The sequence below is a fragment of the Oryctolagus cuniculus genome, chromosome 11, assembly GCF_051225735.1.
Source record: "Oryctolagus cuniculus isolate XC-2025 breed Fujian yellow rabbit chromosome 11, ASM5122573v1, whole genome shotgun sequence".
In the NCBI taxonomy this organism is placed as follows: domain Eukaryota; kingdom Metazoa; phylum Chordata; class Mammalia; order Lagomorpha; family Leporidae; genus Oryctolagus; species Oryctolagus cuniculus.
In genome coordinates this window covers 25,297,619-25,316,780 of record NC_142877.1, presented here as the reverse complement: position 1 = coordinate 25,316,780, position 19,162 = coordinate 25,297,619, and the positions used below count along the sequence as shown (strand labels likewise).

General features: G+C 60.8%; 1 protein-coding gene across 4 annotated transcripts in view; it reads right to left on the bottom strand.

The window, feature by feature from the left end:
* The window catches only part of NOL4L (nucleolar protein 4 like), a 113,155-nt gene that overhangs the window by 24,588 nt on the left and 69,405 nt on the right, over nt 1-19,162 (bottom strand). The window contains exon 1 of one of the 4 annotated variants that reach the window (XM_051845101.3): nt 5,775-5,908. The exons of 2 other annotated variants lie outside the window; for them this stretch is intronic. The gene's annotated coding sequence lies outside the window, so the exon portion shown is untranslated. Of the gene's footprint in view, nt 1-4,689; nt 4,871-5,774; nt 5,909-19,162 lie in introns of those variants that run through there. One more of the 4 variants, XM_051845100.3, reaches the window with a different exon arrangement.

Below are 19,162 nucleotides of genomic sequence, written 5' to 3'. Positions count from 1 at the left end.
AACTTCAAAAAACAACAGGGGCCGGCGCTGAGGTGTAGCAGGTAAAGCCGCCACCTGTGGCGCTGGCATCCCATATGTGTACCGGTTCAAGTCCCTGCTGCTCCACTTCTGATCCAGCTCCCTGCGAATGCACCTACTTGGGCCCCTGCACCCACATAGGAGGCCTGGAGGAAGCTCCTAGCTTTGGACCAGCCCAGCTCTGGATGTTGCAGCCATTTGGGGAGTGAACCAGCATGGAGAAGCTCACTCTCTCTCTCTAACTCTGCCTTTCAAATAAATATATAAATCTTTAAAAAATAACAAACAACCACGTAAGATTTGGAAGGACTCAGACGCCTACAACACCCACACTCTCAGGACGAACCTGGAAAAGCCGCCTTCCCAAGACACCTGGGCAGCCCGCCCACCACGGCAGAGCTCTGCTGTGCACCGGAGCCGAGAACTCACTGGAACACCCGCGGCACCCCAGTCCCGAGGGACCGGCTGGGTGAGGCTTGCACAGACCCCAGGTGCTCCCTTGCTACCCCAGAGGTCACAAGGTGAATGCTTCCTGCTCTGGCCTTCTGGAATCAAGGACTTGGGGCCGCCACTCTCGCTTTCTGTAGGCAACAGACCACGCATGCGTCCCACCCCTTCTGGGTCCCTCTCACAGCACCCGTGAGACTGTGCAGTCAGCTGCCCCTGGGAAGCCAGGAAGCCTGTGGCCTTGTCCACTCAGCAACAAAAGTGCCATCATGGGGGGCCGCTGTGGCGGGGCAGGTAAAGCCACGGCCAGTATCCCCTGTGGGCGCGGGTTGTGTCCTGGCTGCTCCCCTTCCAATCCAGCTCTCTGTCAGTGGCCTAGGAAAAGTGGTGGATGGCCACTCATGTTGCAGTCATCTGGAGAGTGGGCCAGTGGATGGAAGATCTCTCTCCACACCCTCTCCCAACTCTGACTTTCAAAGAAATAAATCTTAAAAACAGGGCCGGCGCCACGGCTCACTAGGCTATTCCTCCGCCTTGCGGCGCCGGCACACCGGGTTCTAGTCCCGGTCGGGGCGCCGGATTCTGTCCCGGTTGCCCCTCTTCCAGGCCAGCTCTCTGCTGTGGCCCGGGAGTGCAGTGGAGGATGGCCCAAGTACTTGGGCCCTGCACCCCATGGGAGACCAGGAGAAGCACCTGGCTCCTGGCTTCGGATCAGCACGGTGCGCCAGCCACAGTGCGCCGGCCGCGGCGGCCATTAGAGGGTGAACCAACGGCAAAGGAAGACCTTTCTCTCTGTCTCTCTCTCTCTCACTGTCCACTCTGCCTGTCAAAAAAACACAAAAAACAAACAAACAAAAACAACAACAGCAACAAAAAAACACACACACACACCCTGCCATGTATTTGACACCAAAGGACCATAGCCACCACGGGTCCTGGGGCCACCTTGCCCTCCTGGAACACACCCCAGAGGTGAGCAGGCGGCAGGTGGGCAGCACCTAGTCAGCACCCGGGGCACACCCCATTCTGGCAGCCCTGACTCAGGGCAGAGGGAGAGGAGCTGCCCAAGCCTTCCCTACTCTTATCTGCAGTCCAAAATTCACGGGCAGGTTCCACTTCTCTCCACCCAGCAACAGAGGCCCTTCCTCCCTGGCAGGCCACTAACACCAGCCACTGCCCAGCCCCGGGGAGGAGGGCAAACCGGGAGAGCAGAAGGAAGATGGTGCCAACAGGATGGCAGCCACGGCTGGTAACCACAGGCAGGTGCTCTCAGCAACCTGATTATTTTACAACTGGGGTCAATTTCTCTGGAACTGGGTTCCTGGGGCCTCTGGAGTGGAGCCGTTTGCATCCTCCAGGGCTCGGGCTCCTGGGGCGTGCCTCGCTCAGTGTTTTCCAGGCCTTTCCTCAGAGCTGTAACTCTATCTGCCACTTGCCGGAGAAAGGAGGAGGAGGGGGATCTGCTGGGCAGTGCGCACCCCTGTAAGCCCTAAGCCTCGGCCAGCAGCCCTGGGTACACGTTTGATGAGGCTGGGCAGGGCGCAGGGGTGGGGAGGTGCAGGGGATGCTTCTGGGCCCAGCAGGAAACAGACCCCTCTCTGTTCAGCCCCCGGGTTTGCAGGCAGCAGGCTCAGGCAGCTGCCCCAGCACAGGCGCCCAGGTGTGCAGGTGAAACGGCTTCCTAATCCACAGGTGAGGGTCCCCTGCGCACCACCTGTGACCCCTTCCGGGGCCCCTGCAGATTCTTCAGCACCAGGGGACCCCTCCGTCTCCCCGGGGGTGAGCATTACATACACAGCCTTCTAAGCATGCCAAGAAGGTACTGAACCGCACTTGACCCCAGCTTAACCACTTGGGTTCATCAGATGGCTTATGAATGGGAGGCGAAAAACCCCCGGGATCTCAGGCAACCAGGGTGCAGGTCCCTGTGGCAAAGGGGGACTGCACAAACAAAATACGAGGGTGGCCTCCGTCACGGCTCCTGGGCCCTATGAAGTCACAAGGCTGCTACTTCCTGCAGTGCTCCAAGCCCACCTGGCCATCGGAGTGGAAGGCCAGCCCTTGGGGACACTCCCTGCCCAGGTCCACTCCTTCCTGCTAGCATGCCTCCCTGCCTGCCAGTCACCGGAGCCCAAGCTCTTCTGGGAAACAGGAAGCTGGAAGGGCTGAGACACGGCCAATCTCCTGTCACCCTTTAGGTACCCTCCCCCCGCCCCAGGAGGGTGTCCACACATCCCTATGGATGCTCTGTCCTTACAGTACTGGAGGGTACTGGGAGTGAGCATTCCCCACACTTCCCCACCACTGCCTCCAGCGTAAAATGGGCTTTTGTTCCGAAGCTCACACAACTCAACTGGCTGTTTTCCCAGCATTCCTTACCACCGGGGTCTCGTGGATACCCCCAGCCCCGACCGCGAACAGGGGTCTCTTGAAAGGGGAGGCTGGAGGGATGGAGACAGCAGGGCTGCCAGGGCAGGACCCACATGGCACAACCAAGTTCTTGGGCAACGCCAGGCGGTCCAGCTCCGAATCGCCCAGGGGCAGCTTGGGCCACCGAGAAGTTCCCGTAAGCCAGCCTGCAGGGCTGGGAAGATGGGGAGCCGGGGGTGCAGCAGGGGTGTCAGCCAAGCCCTGCTCCAGGAGACAAACCCAGGCCACGCCTGGATTAGACAGGAGCTTGATGTTATCCAAGGACACATTTGGCCCTAATGGCTTTCCAACGAGGGGATAATTTACTACCCGGGAGCTGAACCACCAGGCAGACCCTCTCCCTGGGACCTAGGCCCAGCCCGGAAGCTGGTGTGTGCAGGGGTCCTGAGAGCAGACCCGATCCGTCCCATCACAGCTGGCTCTCCACAGAGGAGCAATGAGACGCTCCAAACACCTCTGCCCACGCGCCCCCTGGGGTTCTCGCTGATTCTGGGATAAGCAGGGCTTTATGGGGGGGGGTGTATATTTCAACCCACAATCCTTCTCCAAGGGGAGGAAATCAGAATCCAAACAGCATTCCAGGTGGAGTCAGGAGGTTATTCATCTCCCCTCGGAGCAGAGAAAGAAAAATCAATATTTTGGGTGGGGGGTGGGGGCTCCATTGGAATTAATGGGTTTGTGGCTCCGTCATTGATCCGCCCTCTTCACACTTTCTTTCTGCGCTTTTGTGCTCCCTGGGAGTGGGAAGGGAGAGGGGAAACGCAGGAGGGGGAGCGGACCTCAGCGATAAGGAAGGGGCCGGTCTAACCTTAACCTTTCTCCGGGAATAATGCTAATTAGCGAGGCTTAATGAGGACTTCCCCCAGGAAGCGAGGCCCGGTAGGGGAGACGCGACTCGCGCAAATGCAGCTCCGAGCAGGAGTGGGGTCACTTCTGAACCAGGGTGGCCGGAACCAGACCGCGGGCGGCACGCCGGGCGTCCAGCCCCGGAGGACGAGGTGCGGGGCCGCGGGCAGCGGGCAGAACTGGGAACCCAACTTGGCCCCGGCGCGCCCTCCGGCCGGCCGCCCCGGCCCCGAGCGCCCCTCGGTTAAGGAATGCCGCTCGGCGCGGGCTTCAGCTCGGACGGCGCACCTGGGAGAGGCGCCCGGCCCCCCGAGGGGAGCGGCAGGGGCCTGCCAAAGTGGGCTCAACTCTGCAAACCGCGTCCCAACTCCCCGCGCCGTGGCGGGCAGCCCCTCCCTGCCGCTGGGCGCTTCCAGTCCTCACATCCCCAAACCCAGTCCACTTCCCTTCGCGCGGCGGCGGCGGCGGCGGCGGCAACCCGAGCCCGGCCCCCGCCCCGCCGCCCGCGAGCCCTTCCTCCCGGCTCCGGGACGCGCCGCCGAGCCCGCTGCAAACGGTGCGGCCGCCGCACAATACCGCGGCGCGGCGCACACAATCACCGCCCCCCAGGCCCGGCGGCGCGCACGGCCCGGGAGTGGGGTGCGCCCGGCGGCCCCCAGCGCCCGGCCCAGGCACACCTCTCCGGCGGTCCGCGGCCCCCTCCCCCCCACTCTCCGTCACCCTCGCCCGCCCTCCACCCCGGCCCACTCGGCCCAGGGCGCAGCCCGCTCCCCCGCGCCCCCTCCCCAGCCTCGGCGCTGGAGGGCCCCCTGCGTCCCCCTCCCCGGAACCCCAGCCCCCCGCCCCCCCAACCGCAGCTCAACGGCCGGCGGCAGCGGCGGGAGGAGGGGGCGGCGGCCCAGAGCCCGGACACGGCCCGATCGCCGGGATCCGGGCCGGACTCCGTACCTGAGCGGGCGACGAGGCGGAGACGAGCGGCCGGGCTCCGCGAGTGAGCGGGGCGGACGGCGGTGACAGCCCCACAGCTCCAGCTGCTGCTGCTGCTGCCGCCGCGGCCGCCCGGGGAGAGGGGCTGGCACCGCCGCGGCGCGTCACTGCCCGGCCCGGGGGCGGGGGTGGCCAGGGGGAGGGCCCAGGCGAGCGGCGGCAGCGGCGGCGGCGCCGCGGCCGGGAGGGAGGAAGGGGGAGGGGGCACCGGGCACGGGGAGGCGGGGGAGGGGGGCGGGCCCGGGCACGGGGCGGGGGCCGGGGGGAGGGGAGTGCAGGGAGGGCGCACGCAGGGGGAGGAGGAGGAGCAGCCGGAGGAGGAGTGGGCACGGGGGGGGGGGCGGGGGAGAGGGAAGGAGGCACCCAGGGAGCCGGGAGGAGAGAGGAGGGAGAGGCGGGTGGGGGAGGAGGCAGGAGGGGGGCGCCGGGCCAGGTAGGGGGACGAGGGCGCGCCGGACGCGCCGCCGTGCGCCCCGCGGGGAGAGCGCTCTTAAGGGGGAAGCGCTCCGCGGAGGATCCCGGCGGGGAAGGAGCCTGGCAGAGGACCGGGGGGCGGGGTGCCGGTGCGGGAAGGGTGCGGAGGACCGGGCCCCCGGCGGGGTGTCCGCGTTTAGGCCGGGAGAGGGAGACTTAGCCCAAAGAAAGTGACTCAGGCGTGGTCAGGAACTCTAGGCGCCCCGGGACCTTCGAGTAGCCCGCGACCCCTGCGCGCCCCTCGGTTCCCAGCGGACTGGGGTCCTCGGCGGGCGGAGCTGCCTGGCCTGGGTGCTCGGCACCCGGGCGGGCGGAGACCCCGGCCTGGGGAGCCAGGCACGTGGCCGGCTCCCTGCGGGGCCCCCTCCCCCCTCGGAGCCCCCCCCTTTCGTGATCAAGTTCAAGCTCGAGCTCCGCGCACGCTGCCCACCGCCGCCCCCTCCCCCTCCCTCAATTCCGCACCGTCTCGCCTCTTCACTCTTCCTTTGTCTCTTTCCCACCACTTACTTTACAGCGGCCCTGCGCCCTCCCCCGCGCCCGCCGCGGCGCCCGAGCGCCCGGGCCGCGCTCACCTGTTCCACCCAAACGTTTCGGCGACGCCGGGGCCCCCTGGCCGGGCCCCCGCCCCTCGGCCGCTCATTGTGCGCCGCCCGACCGTGCGGTGCGGCTCCGCACCGCGCGCCAGCCGCCGCGGGAAGTGAGAGGAGAGAAGCGAGACAGCGGCTCCATCCCGGACCCGGGCGCGCACCGTCCGCGGACGCGCGCCTCGCAGAGGCCGGTGCCTGGGGCGAGCGCACCTCCGCCGCCGCGCGGGAGAAGACGGGACCGGGGAGGGGGGAGCTGGAGGCCCGAGCAACCTCGGCCGCTGCCCGAACCCTAAAGCGCTTGTCCCCAGACCGCAGACTCAGACCCTCAGACGCGGTAAATGGGTCAGGGACAGAGACCCCCCCCCCCGAACCAGGCCCTGGTGCAACAGTTCAGTCCAGGGAAAAGCCTGCGCTGCAGCAGGGAGCAAGAGCGACCCTTGTGGAATTCTGGGGGGCACTGGCTGAAAAAAAATGCCCGCGCTGTCCCGCGGCGGGGTTGCACGGAGGAGGAAGGGCGACCGCACCGCCTTGCTTGGGCTGCGACCCTCTCCCCGCGCAACCAGCAGGGACGAGCGCCGCCGCCGCGGAGGTTCGCAGCGCTGAGATAGGCTGCCCTTAAACCCTCCAACTTTTTTTCTGTAAAAAGCCTTTTCTTTCTTTCCCTGAAAGCTTCGCATTGTGAACCATCCACAAGGTGAGCAAGGCTCCCTCTACAGGTGAGAGTTGGGAGTGCAGCGCCGCAGATCGGGATGAAGAGCGCAGAGCTCACACTTTCCCGGGGAGCGAGGGCTGAGGCGTGCTCCTCATTAGCGCCTTTTATGCCTGACATCAGATGCGTTTTCCAGCCACTCCCCTCTCTCGTGTTCTCCATTGCATCTTCACGTCCCAGGCCCTGCACTGCCTCAACACCCACACGTGCTGCTACCTAAGGATGATTTCTCAGAATGAAGCGGGGGCCCGGGTTCCAGAGCTCATTCACAGAAATGGGGGCGTTCCCGGCACCAGAACTGCCGCCCTCACTCCGAAAGGAGATCATGCAGGCTCAGGAGCTTGCCCTCCCCCTCCGCCACACCCCCAGACACCCCTGACTTCTGGCCAGCAGCGGAGGGATATGTGGGCCGCAGGCAGCCCAAGTTCAAAGGTGGGAGGGGACCCAGGTAACCTGCCTCTTCTCTAGCTGCGCAGAGCACCAGTACCCCCAGGGAGGACCCCAGTGGGCCCCTTTCAGTGGGCAGAGCGCTGAGAGCCAGGGTGGAGCTAGGTGGAGCCCTCCAAAGCATCCACAGGCTGTCCCCGCCCTCCTGCAGGGGCTGCCGCTGCCTGAGTCACCTTGCAGGTAGTTTGCAGGATCCCTCCATCCTTAAAGTGGCCACAGCAAGGGTCCCAACCAGGAACCAGTGGCCTAGTTTCTTGGCCACTGATTGTCCCAGTGTTGTGTCCATGCCACAACCTGCTGGGAGACCAGGGCAAGGAAAGCGACCCCCCCCCCCAGATCTGCTGAAGGGGACGACACAGCCTCCCTGCCACCTCCCACCTCTGGCTCCGCACAGGCTCACTGGGTCTTCTGGGGGTAGCTGAGCCCTTCCAGCAGCTCCCTCTGTGCAGTAAGCACACCCCCAAGTGGATGCCTGGCCATGGGGCACAGCGGGTCGCTAGTATTAGGAGAGACAGGACCTTGGGATGGCCAGAGCAGGCCCTGCAAGCATCTCAGACTGTTAAGAACCCCAGGGGCCCCACACTTGCTGATTAACCACGGAGGGGAAAGTGGGATTGCACACTGCAGCTGTGGGGGAGCGACCTCCCCACCAGGCAGGCAAGCGTGGCAGCCCCACCATGGGGCCGCCTGGCAGGGTGTGCTCACTGCTGCAAGGGACGCGGTAGAAGACGCCGTGTCACCCCCACTTCTTGTTCACCCCCAGAATGCTTAACCTGGATATGATCAAGCAGGGGCCAGCAGACAAGAAACCCGGAAAGAGAGACCAAGGCCCTCCCTCGTAAACATGACTGTGCTAAGTCGAGGCGCCGAACGCAAGGAACAACTGAACACCACCCAACATTCTTGTTTAGAGCCTGGGCCTGGAGTGCAGCCGGAGACCAGGCTGGGCCCTGGGCAGGGCAGGCAGGGCCGTCCCTCCCCAGAGTAAGCCAGCCCGTGCCACAGCCTGCAGAGGATGGAGACTTGGGGGCTCAGGGGATGCAGATACCCCAGGGAACAGGCAGGTGACCACTGCTGCTGGCGCGGGGTGGGTCCGGGGCAGGTGGGAGGAGCCTTGTCTGCCACCCTGAGGTGTGCGATGCGATTCTGAGAGGGAAGAAGCAGTGCGGTCCCAATTACATTTTTGGGATGGGCAAGGAGATTTGTAAGGGCCCCATAGTGGCAGCAGGGAGACCAGTGGGGAAGGCAAAGAGAAAAGTCTCACCCAATGGACAAGCTCTGGCTGTGACACTGGACAAGTGACCGGCACCACACCTCTCCGAGCCTGTCTCCCCATCCGCAGAGTGGACCACGAGGTGGCAGGTTTAATGTGGCAGCCAGCACCCAGGGTTCCCCGTGAGGCTAGAAATTGCCGGAACCCACCTGACCATGAGGCCCTGGAAGCACACCTCACCCCAACCCGCGAGCAGGGCCGTGGAACCACTGGGGAGCTGTGACTTCGGAGGGAGATGGTAAAAGGTAGCGCGTTCTCTTCCCCAGAGGGAGGACTTGGCAAAGGGAGCTTCCACTGTCGTCATCAGGATGGTTCCCCTGTCGGCCAAGGCTGCACCAGTTACTTGCCCACCTGCAGGACCTGGAGGCTCCGCTCCATGGCACCCTCGTCAGTGTCTGGTGTCCGCCACTGAGAGGCGACAGATGGCGTCAGCCAGCTCCCTTCACTCCCTCCTGGTTCAGGAGCCTCAGCGTGTGCATCCTGTGTGCTCATCCCTCATTGGCATTTTTTTTTTAAGAACAACCTGTTCACATCTTTTGCCCATTTCTTATTTGAACTCTTTGGAGATAAAGAAAATGAGTCGTTGGTGATACAGTTTGCAAACATGTCTTCCTTGTGTGGTCTTGGTTTGATTATGGTAGGATTTTTTTTATTTTTTGCCATGTGAAAATCATATTTTTATATCATCTGATTTTTTCCTTTAAAGACTTTAGGGTTTTGAAGTCAAAACAAAGGTTTATTTTTCATTCTATGATTATAAAAGCAATTGATATTTTCTCCTGGAACATCTATATCTTCACTGCATTGAAGTCCTTATTCCATTCTGTAATTTATCTCCATATAAGTAGTGAAGTGGGATCTAGCTTTTAAAAAAAGTTTTATATATTTGAAAGAGTTAGAGAGACAGGTAGAGCCAGAGAGGGAGAGGTCTTCCATCTGCTGGTTCACTCCCCAAATGACCGCGATGGCCAGAGCTGAGCTGATACAAAGCCAGGAGCCAGGAGCTTCTTCTGAGTCTCCCACGCGGGTGCAGGGGCCCAAGGACCTGGGCCATCCTCTACTGCTTTCCCAGGCCACAACAGAGAGCTGGATCAGAAGTGGAGCAGCCGGGACTCGAACCGGTACCCATATGGGATGCCGGCACTGCAGACTGGTCTTTAACCTGCTGTGCCACAGTGCCGGCCCCAGCTTATTTTTTTCTAAATGGCTATCCGAGTTGTCCCAATGCCATCTTTAAATAACTCATCTTTAGCCACTGATTGGATATGCCATCTTTATGACACATTCATTTCCCGTGGTTTTTGGACTTATCTTCTGTTCCATTGATCTGTGTGCTCCTGTCCCAACAGTACAGCCTCACACATGTATGTCACCAGCACCTGTCTCTGCCCCAGGGAATTGTCCCTGCCCACACCGTGGCCAAAAATCAAGCCAATGACACAGCCAGGAGACACTCCAGGGGCGTGCGTTATGGGCAAGGGAGGGATGTTTCTCTGGAGGGGCGTGGGGAAGGTTCCTGAAGAGGTGACGTGAGCTCTGAGCCACAAGGGGTGGGAGGAATGAGAAGGGTGGGATGCAGGGAGGGCGTCCCAGCCGAGGAGGCTTCTGTGGCGGGTGCCCGGCTGTGCGCACGCCAGGGGCCAGAACCCCTGGTCTGTGGGTCCTTGTGCAGCTGGCTGCAACCTTGCGGCTGACGTCTCAGGGAAACAGTCCGACGCTGCCTCCTCATTTCCTCTCCATCTGGGTCAATTCCCCATCAGGAACACAACTGAAAGAGCCCGCCTTGCTGAAATACACTCTCCTGGAAACCACAGCAAGAGGCGAAAATTGCAATTCCATCATTCCGCTTTTCAGAAACGTCTCGCTTTGAAATGTCATCAATTAACCTCTGATGGTGTCACTTTCCAGCTCCAGGAGCGTCAATGGCTCCCTGTGGCTGGCAGAGTTGTCTTCGCTCTCTCTGGCCTGGCGTTGGAGCGTGGGAGTGTGGGAGCGAGGCCTTCCGCTGCCCTCCAGCCTTATCTCCAGCTCCCCTCGGGCACCCCTGCTGCAGGCAGTCACCATCCCATCCCCACCTCCACCTCTACCCCCCACGGCTTTGCTCTCAGGCGCAAGCCCCTCCCACAGGCCAAGCTCCTTGGCAAGCCAGGTGATACAGCCAGGAACAATGCCCACACAGGGCCTGCAGGCCAGCAGCCGGCAGAGACCAAACAAAAGACCACGTGGTTTCCCCACCTGCCTGCTGGTTACGGCAGGTGTATTCAGCTGGTAACTGACAGTGGCAAAACCTGCCAGGAAGGGTCCAGTGGACCCAGGAGCGCTCTGCTGAGGAGGGAACGAATACGCTGGGCACTGAAGGGTGCACAAGTGTCCGCTGGACAGAGAGGCCTTCGGCACCCGCAGAGCCCAGGCCAAGCTGACAGCTCACCCTGCTGCTGTCTGCACTAGCCTGCGGCTGTTCCATGCAGACTTCCAGTCTCCTGCATCTCACCTCAGTTCCCCAACTGGACCATAAGCTCTCAGGGGCCGAACACAGTGGGGCTCCACCACTGCCCCCTCGGCCAAGCTCAGACTTCAGCCTGCCATCCTGAACCCGGGGCCGGCAGCGCCCCTCCCCCAGAGCACGCACCTGCCCCTTCCTCTCTTTCCCAGCACCTTTGGGAAGGCTCAGCCCAGTACACCTACAACAACAGGAACACAGGCGTTCCCCCCCCCCCCCCAGAACAAAGACTAAAGGGTCACAGGTGCACCACTCACAGTAGCTCCCGACTGGAAGCCACCAAGCTGCCACTCAGTGTCCAAATGGGGCAAGGCTTGTGTGCCCGTGCCTGTGGGCAAAGGAGCAAAAGCGCACACGCAGTGCGACTGCATTTACGTGAACTCCTAGACCGCACGTAACCGACCCACGCTTTCAAAAGCCAGGCCCGCAGTCATCCTTGCAGGGGGCAGAGGCTGCGGGGGACACAGGGCTCTTTGAGGTCTGAAGATGTGCTGTTTCCTTTACGAAAGACTTATCTATTTATTTGAAAGGCAAAGTGACAGAGAGAGAGGGAGAGACAGAGATCTTCCATCCACTGGTTCACTCCCCAAATGTTTGCAATGGCCAGGGCTGGGCCAAGTCAGAGCCAGCAGCCAGGAGCACCATCTGGGTCTCCCGGACAGGGGACGTGGGTGCCCCCGTGGCGGCTCACCCCGCTGCACCACAGCATCAGCCCTGGTCTTTATCGCTTCTCTACCTGGATCTTGGTGGCAGGCGGTGGGGTCAGTTTGCAGAAATTTACTGAGCAGTGTTAATACAGATGTGTGTCCAGTAAACGACTATGCAAGGCCCAAAACATCCGGTGGGCTAGCACGGCTGAGCAGCCTGCAGCTCTTCGCCATCATGACCACAGCCCTCTGGGCGCTAGGCCCCTGCCTGGCGGGACACACATGGATGTCACCTGACTTAGGGCCAATATTTGTTGCTGTTGTGCACAGGAGGAGCGGGGCTCTGGGAGGAAGCTGAGTGACAGCCAGTCGCCCAGTGGCACTCAGAGGGCAGCAGCCAAGCCACAGTGCATGGTGGGCCCTGTACAGTGAGACCCCTGGGTCAGACCACCCACAGGATGCCACACTTGGCTGTCCTCCAGCAGTGGGGAGAGAGCCCACCAGGGTACGTCCAGAGGCTTCCCAGGGGCTGGGAATGTGGCCGGGCTGGGATGGCTCCCACGCACTGGGCTCTGGCTGAGCCGTGGGGTTTCTCCCACAGTGCCTGGGGCAGGGGGGCCCTGGATGCCCACGGGGGTGAAACTCTGGAGAGCCGAGAGCCGCTCTACAGGCCCCAAGACACTCACTCAGCCCTGTGCCAGGAAACGGGACCAGGCAGCCTCTCGTTCCCTCCCCGGCACGGCTCGCGGTGTCGGGCTGTGGGTCGCAGCCAGGACGTGTGGATTCACGTGTGGGAGGTGGGTATCCGGGTGGGCTGTGTTCTGCTTGCATCGGGTCCCCCCTCTGGGTGACCTCTGAGCCCCGGGTTTCTCATCTCTACACCGGGAGACCTGCTGGAGCGCGGGCAGGCTGGGAGAGGGCCCCACGCCAACACAGACGTGGAAGGCAGGCCGTGAACGCCACGATCGGCGGTTGGCGAGCATTCACTGAGCCGGGCTCCAGGCACAGGGACCGCAGCGGAAAGGAGCAGAGCCGGGTCTGTCCCCGCAAATCACATGGTGCTGGCACTGCCAGGGCCTCTGCCTGTCCCTACCCTGACTGTCGCCTGGCTGCCTGGCTTGTCCTTTATCCTTCCCTCGGGAAGTAACAGCACTGATGCGGGGGGCACGGGGCTCTCCCTCCCACCAGCTCCAAGGCTGCAGACAAGTGGGGCCTCAGTTTCCCCAAGGACAGGGCTCTGGATCTGTGAGGTGCCTGGCACAGTGCCGCGTGCCCCTCCCTGCCCAAGCCTGCGGCATCTTCACACCCAAAGGCATTGTCAAGTTCAGCTGACGGCATCCGGGCACTGGCAGGCACTGCGGGCCGGCTCGCCTGATCCTCCCAATCAGCTGTCTCGTCTTTCTCAATCACACAGTGTGGAAAACTGAAATTCTTTTCCATGGGGTCGACACTGTGGCGTAGGGGGTAAAGCCGCCACCTGCGATGCCAGCATCCCATATGGGTACCGGTTCAAGTCCCAGCTGCTCCACTTCCAATCCAGCTCCCTGCTAATGTGCCGGGGAAAGCAGTGGAAGATGGCCCAAGTGCTTGGGCCCCTGCACCCACAAGGGAGACCCAGAGAAAGCTCCTGGCTCCTGGTTTGGCCTGGCTTAGCACAGGTAGTTGCAGCCATTTAGGGAGTGAACCAGTGGATGGAAGACCTCTCTCTCTCCTTGTAACTCTGCCTTTCAAATAAATTAATTAATAAATATTTAAACCAACAAACCAAAAAAGAAAAAACAAAACTGCCTGAGTCTGGCCCAAACCTGCTGCTCTAGTAACAGGGAAACCACAGGACAGCAGGACAGAGTCTGACAGCAACTCGTGGGCAAGGCCACGCCTCGAACTGGATTTGCTCAGCTCCCTCTCGGCGCCACCCCCGGCGGGGTTAGACGCCTGCGAGGCTCAGCAGTTCACATGAGAAACCTGGGGCCCAGCACAGCTCACCCTCACTCCGCCAGTCCTGGCCTCCTCGCTCTGCCTGCCCCAGGGCCTTTGCATCTGCCAACAGCTGTGCCCTTCCTGCCTCCAGGGCCAGCTGCTTTCTCATCGCCCGGGCAGTGGCTCTGTGCCGCCCCTTCAGACAGGGCTTCTTGCCCAGAGATGCAGTCTGTTGTCTTGCCCTACTTTAATTCTGCCCCAAGTGTCTCCCGTTTGTATGTTTTGTCCTGATTGGTTGCCCGTGAGCCCCAGAGGGTGGGCACCCTGTCCGTCTCGTCCACTGCTGTGCCTTCAGAGCTCAGAATGGCAGCCAGCTCGTCGCAGGCACATGACATGGGAGTCTGGGGTGCACGCGGCCGCTCAGCGCTGCTGGGGCAGGGGCAGGGTCTGCCTGGTGGGCCTGGAGCAAAAGGCGGGTGGGGAGCTACTGACCTCTGGGGGGCCACACCCAGGCACCCCAAGCAAAACAAAGCAGCCAGCCCTGCTGGAGCACTGCCCCCACCCCACCCCCCAACTCGGCAGCACGGGGAGCGGCGATGAGCCGAGCTCGGCCGCAGGCAGGAGAGGCCGGGCCGTGCCTCTGGAGTGCACCGCAGCCATTATCTCTAATTGATCTCCAGACAGCAGCGCGAAGCCGCGGAAGCCCTCCTGCTCCTCCAGGTCTGGTTACAAAGCTCCGGCCCACCGGCTGCCCGGCCACCCATGGGGGAGGGGGCCTCCTGCAGCCACCCTCTGGCCCGATGAGAAGGGCATGCGTGCCTCCGGGCCAGGGCCTGGGCTCCCGGGTGCCTGGGGCTGCCGGGCAGGGGGCTCCACCGAGCCAGCAAGGTTGTATCCTCTAGGGAAAAGGACAAAACCCACAAGGGCTGCAGATGGCACCTGCCCCTAACGCCCTACTCGCTGATGACAGGGGCACCCAAAAGCGGGAGGTAGGAGACAACCCACAGGAGACAAACAAGAAACCCGCCCGCCCGGACTTAGCCTCAGGCCCACAAATCCGCTCTGGATCTCAGTCAGGCGGAGGGGCTGAGTCGGGGGGCGGGGAGGGGGGTCACAAGGTCGGCCAGCGGTTCAGTGACCATCTGGATGCTTCCAGCCGCTCTTTCCTGGCCCAGCCCGGGGCAGGACGCCTCCTTTCCTGTGGGATCTCTCCTCCTTGGAGACAGGGCGGGAGTCAGCTCCCAGGCTGCCCTGCGGGGGGCCGGCAGGCAGGGCTCACAGGGTCCGGCTTTTCCCTCTGACCCAGAAGCAGCATCCCCAGGTCAGCCCCGCACGCAGGCAGCATTTCTGCCACTGGATGGGCAGTGAGTTACGGGCGCTGCCTGCATTTTCCCGGGTAATGAAGTTAAAAGGCCGCGGCAGTGGGGGTGGGCCCTGCAGGAGCTGCGGGGGGCTTGGGGGCCTGCTCGCTGCAGACAGGATGCCGCCAGCTTCCCACCTCTTCCCCCAGCCTCAGGCCAGAGGGGGAGAGGAAGAGACAGTGCTCTGGCCCCAGCGGAAACACATATCTGGAAGTGGCAGCAGGTTTCTAGAAAGTTCCCGAGGGTATTCAGAGACTCACGCCTCCACGCCCCTCTCCGACCTCACCAAGCAGAGCCCCCCAGGGGTGGTTCCCTGAGCAGAGACACCCCCACTGCTTGAGGGGACTCGGGGCTTGGGGGCCATAGCCCACCCCTATTTGTCAGGTGAACCAAAGGCCTGGGCCAAAGTGTCTGTGAAATGCTGATGAGGGCAGATCCACCAGATTAATTGGGAATTAATAAATTTTTGCAGTCAGTAAAACTTGTTGTGAAAAGGCCAACGAGCGCAGAACCGCGGGGTCCACGTGTGGCACAGCCCATACCCCAGCACCAGCTCAAGTCCCGGCTGCTCCGCTTCCCGCCCAGCTCCCGGCCGTTGCACCTGGCAAGGCAGCGGACGATGGCCCAAGTGCTTGGGACGCTGCACCCACATGGGAGACCCAATGCACAAATGGCCGTGACCCCTTCTGACATGAATAACCGCTGAATAAACCGACAAATGCAGGTGCGGGGGAGATAGCGCCCTCCACGCCAGACTTCCGGACAATTCCCACGGCTACTTCTTCACCCCGGGGTGCGTCCCTTGAGAACACGGCCCCTGCTGCCCCGGGTGTGGGCTGCACCTTGGGCAAAGCAGGCAGAGCAGCTTCCAAGACACCTGGCAAACGCCAGCCCAGCCAGCTGTGACCAAGGCCAATGTCAGCGACCGCAATCACCCTGACGGAGCGTGCCCCTGACCCGGCGTGGTGGAAGGGACGGACACTCGGTGTCAGTGGGCTGCCTCCTAACAGACCGGAAAAAGCTGTGCTTTAGGCTGAGGATGAAGGTCACACAGACTCCAAGCTCCTGTCACACACGCCACCAGCACTCTTTCAAACTGCCACGGCCGTCAGTCTCAGCCCAGAGGTGCCCGCACACACGATTGCATGGACGGCACGGAATCCGGGACAGGAACGCATGCTGGGTGGTGACGAAGGAAATGCACACCACAGAGGAGTAACATGTGCGCGTTTGGCCTCCCAGCCGGGACCCTGGGTTGAGAATCCCATGTCTTGCACTGGAGAGCCGAGGTTCATCCCTGGCTCTGCTCTGGACACCGGCTTCCTGCCCGTGCACACCCGGGGAGGCAGCCATGGTGCACAAGTGACTGGGCTCCTGCCGCGTGGGACAGCTGGGAACAGCTTCAGCCTGTGGCTGGGGGAGGGGGTGTCTTGTGTGCAGATGGGGAATGAACCAGGGGATGGAAGCACTTTCTGCCTCTCGGCCTCTCCAATAAGCTAATTAATTTAATAATGAGAAGAATTCTTGAGGAGGCAGTCACATTTAGCCTGATTTCAACATTACATGTACTGAATTATCAGAGGGTACCCCAGAAATATACACAATATTTATGTATCAGCCATAAATAAAAATAATTCTAGAGATAAAAAACTAAGAAATCCATAGACTAGAGTTAACAGTAATACATCAGGTGGGGCTGGCGCTGAGGCGTAATGGGTTAAACTGCCGCCTGTAGGGCTGGCATCCCTTATGGGTGCCGGTTCAAGACCTGGCTGCTCCACTTCTGATCCAGGTCTCAGCTATGGCCTGGGAAAGCAGAAGATGGTCCAAGTCCTTGGGCCCCTGCACCCATGTGGCAGACTTGGGAGAAGCTCCTGGCTCCAGATCGGCGCAGTTCCAGCCATTGCGGCCAATTGAGGAGTGAGCCTGCGGATAGAAGCTCGCTCTCTCTCTCTCTCTCTCTCTCTCTCTCTGCCTCTCCTTCTCCCTCTGTGTAACTCTTTCAAATAAATAAATAAATCCTTAAAAAAAATACAGTGATACATCAGGGGCCAGCATTGTGGAGCAGTGGGTTAAACAGTGTGGGATCCCACATCGGCTGTTCCACTTCCCATCCAACTTCCCGCTAATGCACGTGGGAGACCAGCAGGTGACAGTCCAAGCACTTGCTTCCCTGCCATCCAGGTGGGAACCTGGGTGGAGTTCCTGGCACCTGACCCAGCCCTGGCTGTTCCGGCCACTGAGGGAGTGGGTCAGCAGGTGGGAAGAGAGCTCTCTCTCTCTCACTGTCTTTCCCTGTCTCTGTAGCTCTTTCAAATAAATGAATAACAATCTTTAAGTAAAGTAAAATAACAATAATGTATCAATATTGGCTCATCGGTTAGAACAAATGTATCACCCTAAGGCAAGGTATTAATAAGACAGGAAACTCTGGCAGTGATGCGGAGACCCCAGCTTCTCCCTGGTTTTTCTGTAAATCTAAAATTTTTCTCAAAATTAATCTAGGGGCCAGCTTGTGGCCCAGCAGGTTAAGCCACTGCCTGCAACACCCATGTCTCCTAAGAGCACCAGTTCGAGACCTGGCTGCTCCACTTCCAATCCAGTTCCTTGCTAATGTGCCTGGGAAGGCAGAAGATGACCCAAGTGCTTGGGCCCCTGCACCCATGTGGGAGACCCAGATGAAGCTCCTGGCTCCTGGCTTTGACCTAGCCCAGCCTTGGCCATTGTGGCTACTGGGGAGTGAACCAGCAGGTGGAAGATCTCTTTCTCTCTCTCTCTCTCCCCCTGTCACTCTGCCTTACAAATAAATAAGCAAATTATTTTTAAAAAGTAAGTCAAGAACTGGATTATAGCAAGTTGTTTAGATGCGGGAGGCAGAAGCCAGGAGAGACATGTAGGATGAGAAGGAAGAGGGCTGGCCCTAGCCAGTGAGAACTCAGTGGGGAGGCTGAGGCAGGGCCTGTTGTTTCCCTGTGCAGTTTCTAAAAACTGAATCCTATTGATAAAAATAAAAATGAACACAAGCCTGAACGCTAAAGGGTGGCTTGGGAAGCCACTGCGGAGGGCACCTGCCAAGGGGAGCATGGTGGCCGTGACAGCGGCTTCCCCGAGGCACGTGTTCTCACAGTGGAGAGGCTCCAAGGACCACTCTGCCTGCAGGACTCCAAGCAGCGGCCTTGCTCAAGGTCAGTGTCACAGCGCCAACCTCCCCGTGCCAGGGATCCACTGAGACCGGAAAAGGTCTGAGCTGTGGATCCGCGGATCTCGCCAGTGTGACCTGTGCTGTGCTCTTGTGGCGGCCTGGGTGCTCTCAGCTCAGCTGTGTACCAAGTAACAGGTGGGCGCAAGGGCAGCTGGAGGGCAGAGAGCGGGTGGGCGAGCCCCGGGCGAGGGGTACACAGCAGACCCCTTGGCCTCACCGATGCCCAGGGAGCACGCACACACCTGCTCCAGGGAGTCAGCAGCAAAAGCTGCAAACCGCAGGAAGAGAGCGCCCATGGCAGGGACACCCCGAGGGCCACACAGGCTACTTCTGCTGCCTGGCTGGATGTGTGAACCCGGGGTGCTCCCTGGGGCCCAACCAGACTTGCCAGCTCCTCCATGCCCCCCCAGGGTCACCCCCAAGTTCTGTAACCTCACTGGGACAAGGCACCATCCATCATCCCTCTCTGCTCAGCTGATCGCTTTCTGCTATGACTAGTTACTGGGTTGACATTAATACCACTGCCCTTTCTTGCCTTTGCCTTGTTGTGTCTTTAAAAAAAAAATGTCTTGGGGTCGGTGCCCTGGTGCAAGGGGTTAATCTGCCACTGTGACGCCCCCATCCCAGACTGGAGCACTGGCTCAAGTCTGAGCTTAAATGGTTGTGTCCCTGCCACCCCTGTGGGAGGCCAGGATGGAGCTCCTGGCTTCTCCCTGGCCCAGCCTGGCTGTTGTGACCATTTGGGGACTGAACCAGATGAAACCAGTGCTCTGAACCAGCTCGCTCGCTCTCTCTCTCTCTCTCTCTCTCTCCCTCTCTCTCTGAAGCTCTGCCTTTCAAACAAACACCCCCGTCCTGCCTCTGGTCCAAAAGATCAGGGCTGCAGAGTGGGTGCACTTAGTTCGCAAAGGTCCCCAACAGGCGACGTGTACATAAGATGCGGCAGAGCCACACGTGGAGTACTATCCAGCCATAAAAAGGAGTGTCGCTCTGACCCACTCGATGGCATGGAGGAGCCTTGAAGATGTCACCTGACTCCCAAAGGATACTAGTGGTCGGATTCCAAGCCCAAGTCCCAGACAGGAAATAGAACCTCGGTTACCAGGGCGGGGGAGGGAGGAACGGGGTCTCTGCTGTGCTGATGGGAGAGGTTTGGAAACGGCTTGGCAGTGGGTGAACGGGTGAAGACGCTCAGGGCCAGGGGCGCTCATGCGCACTTACAAACAGCTGGAACCCACAGCTCCATGACTTGTGTATCTACAAAACGTTTCTAAAAAGAGCAGTTTGGAGGGTTTTCCCAGGCGGGCTGGAGTC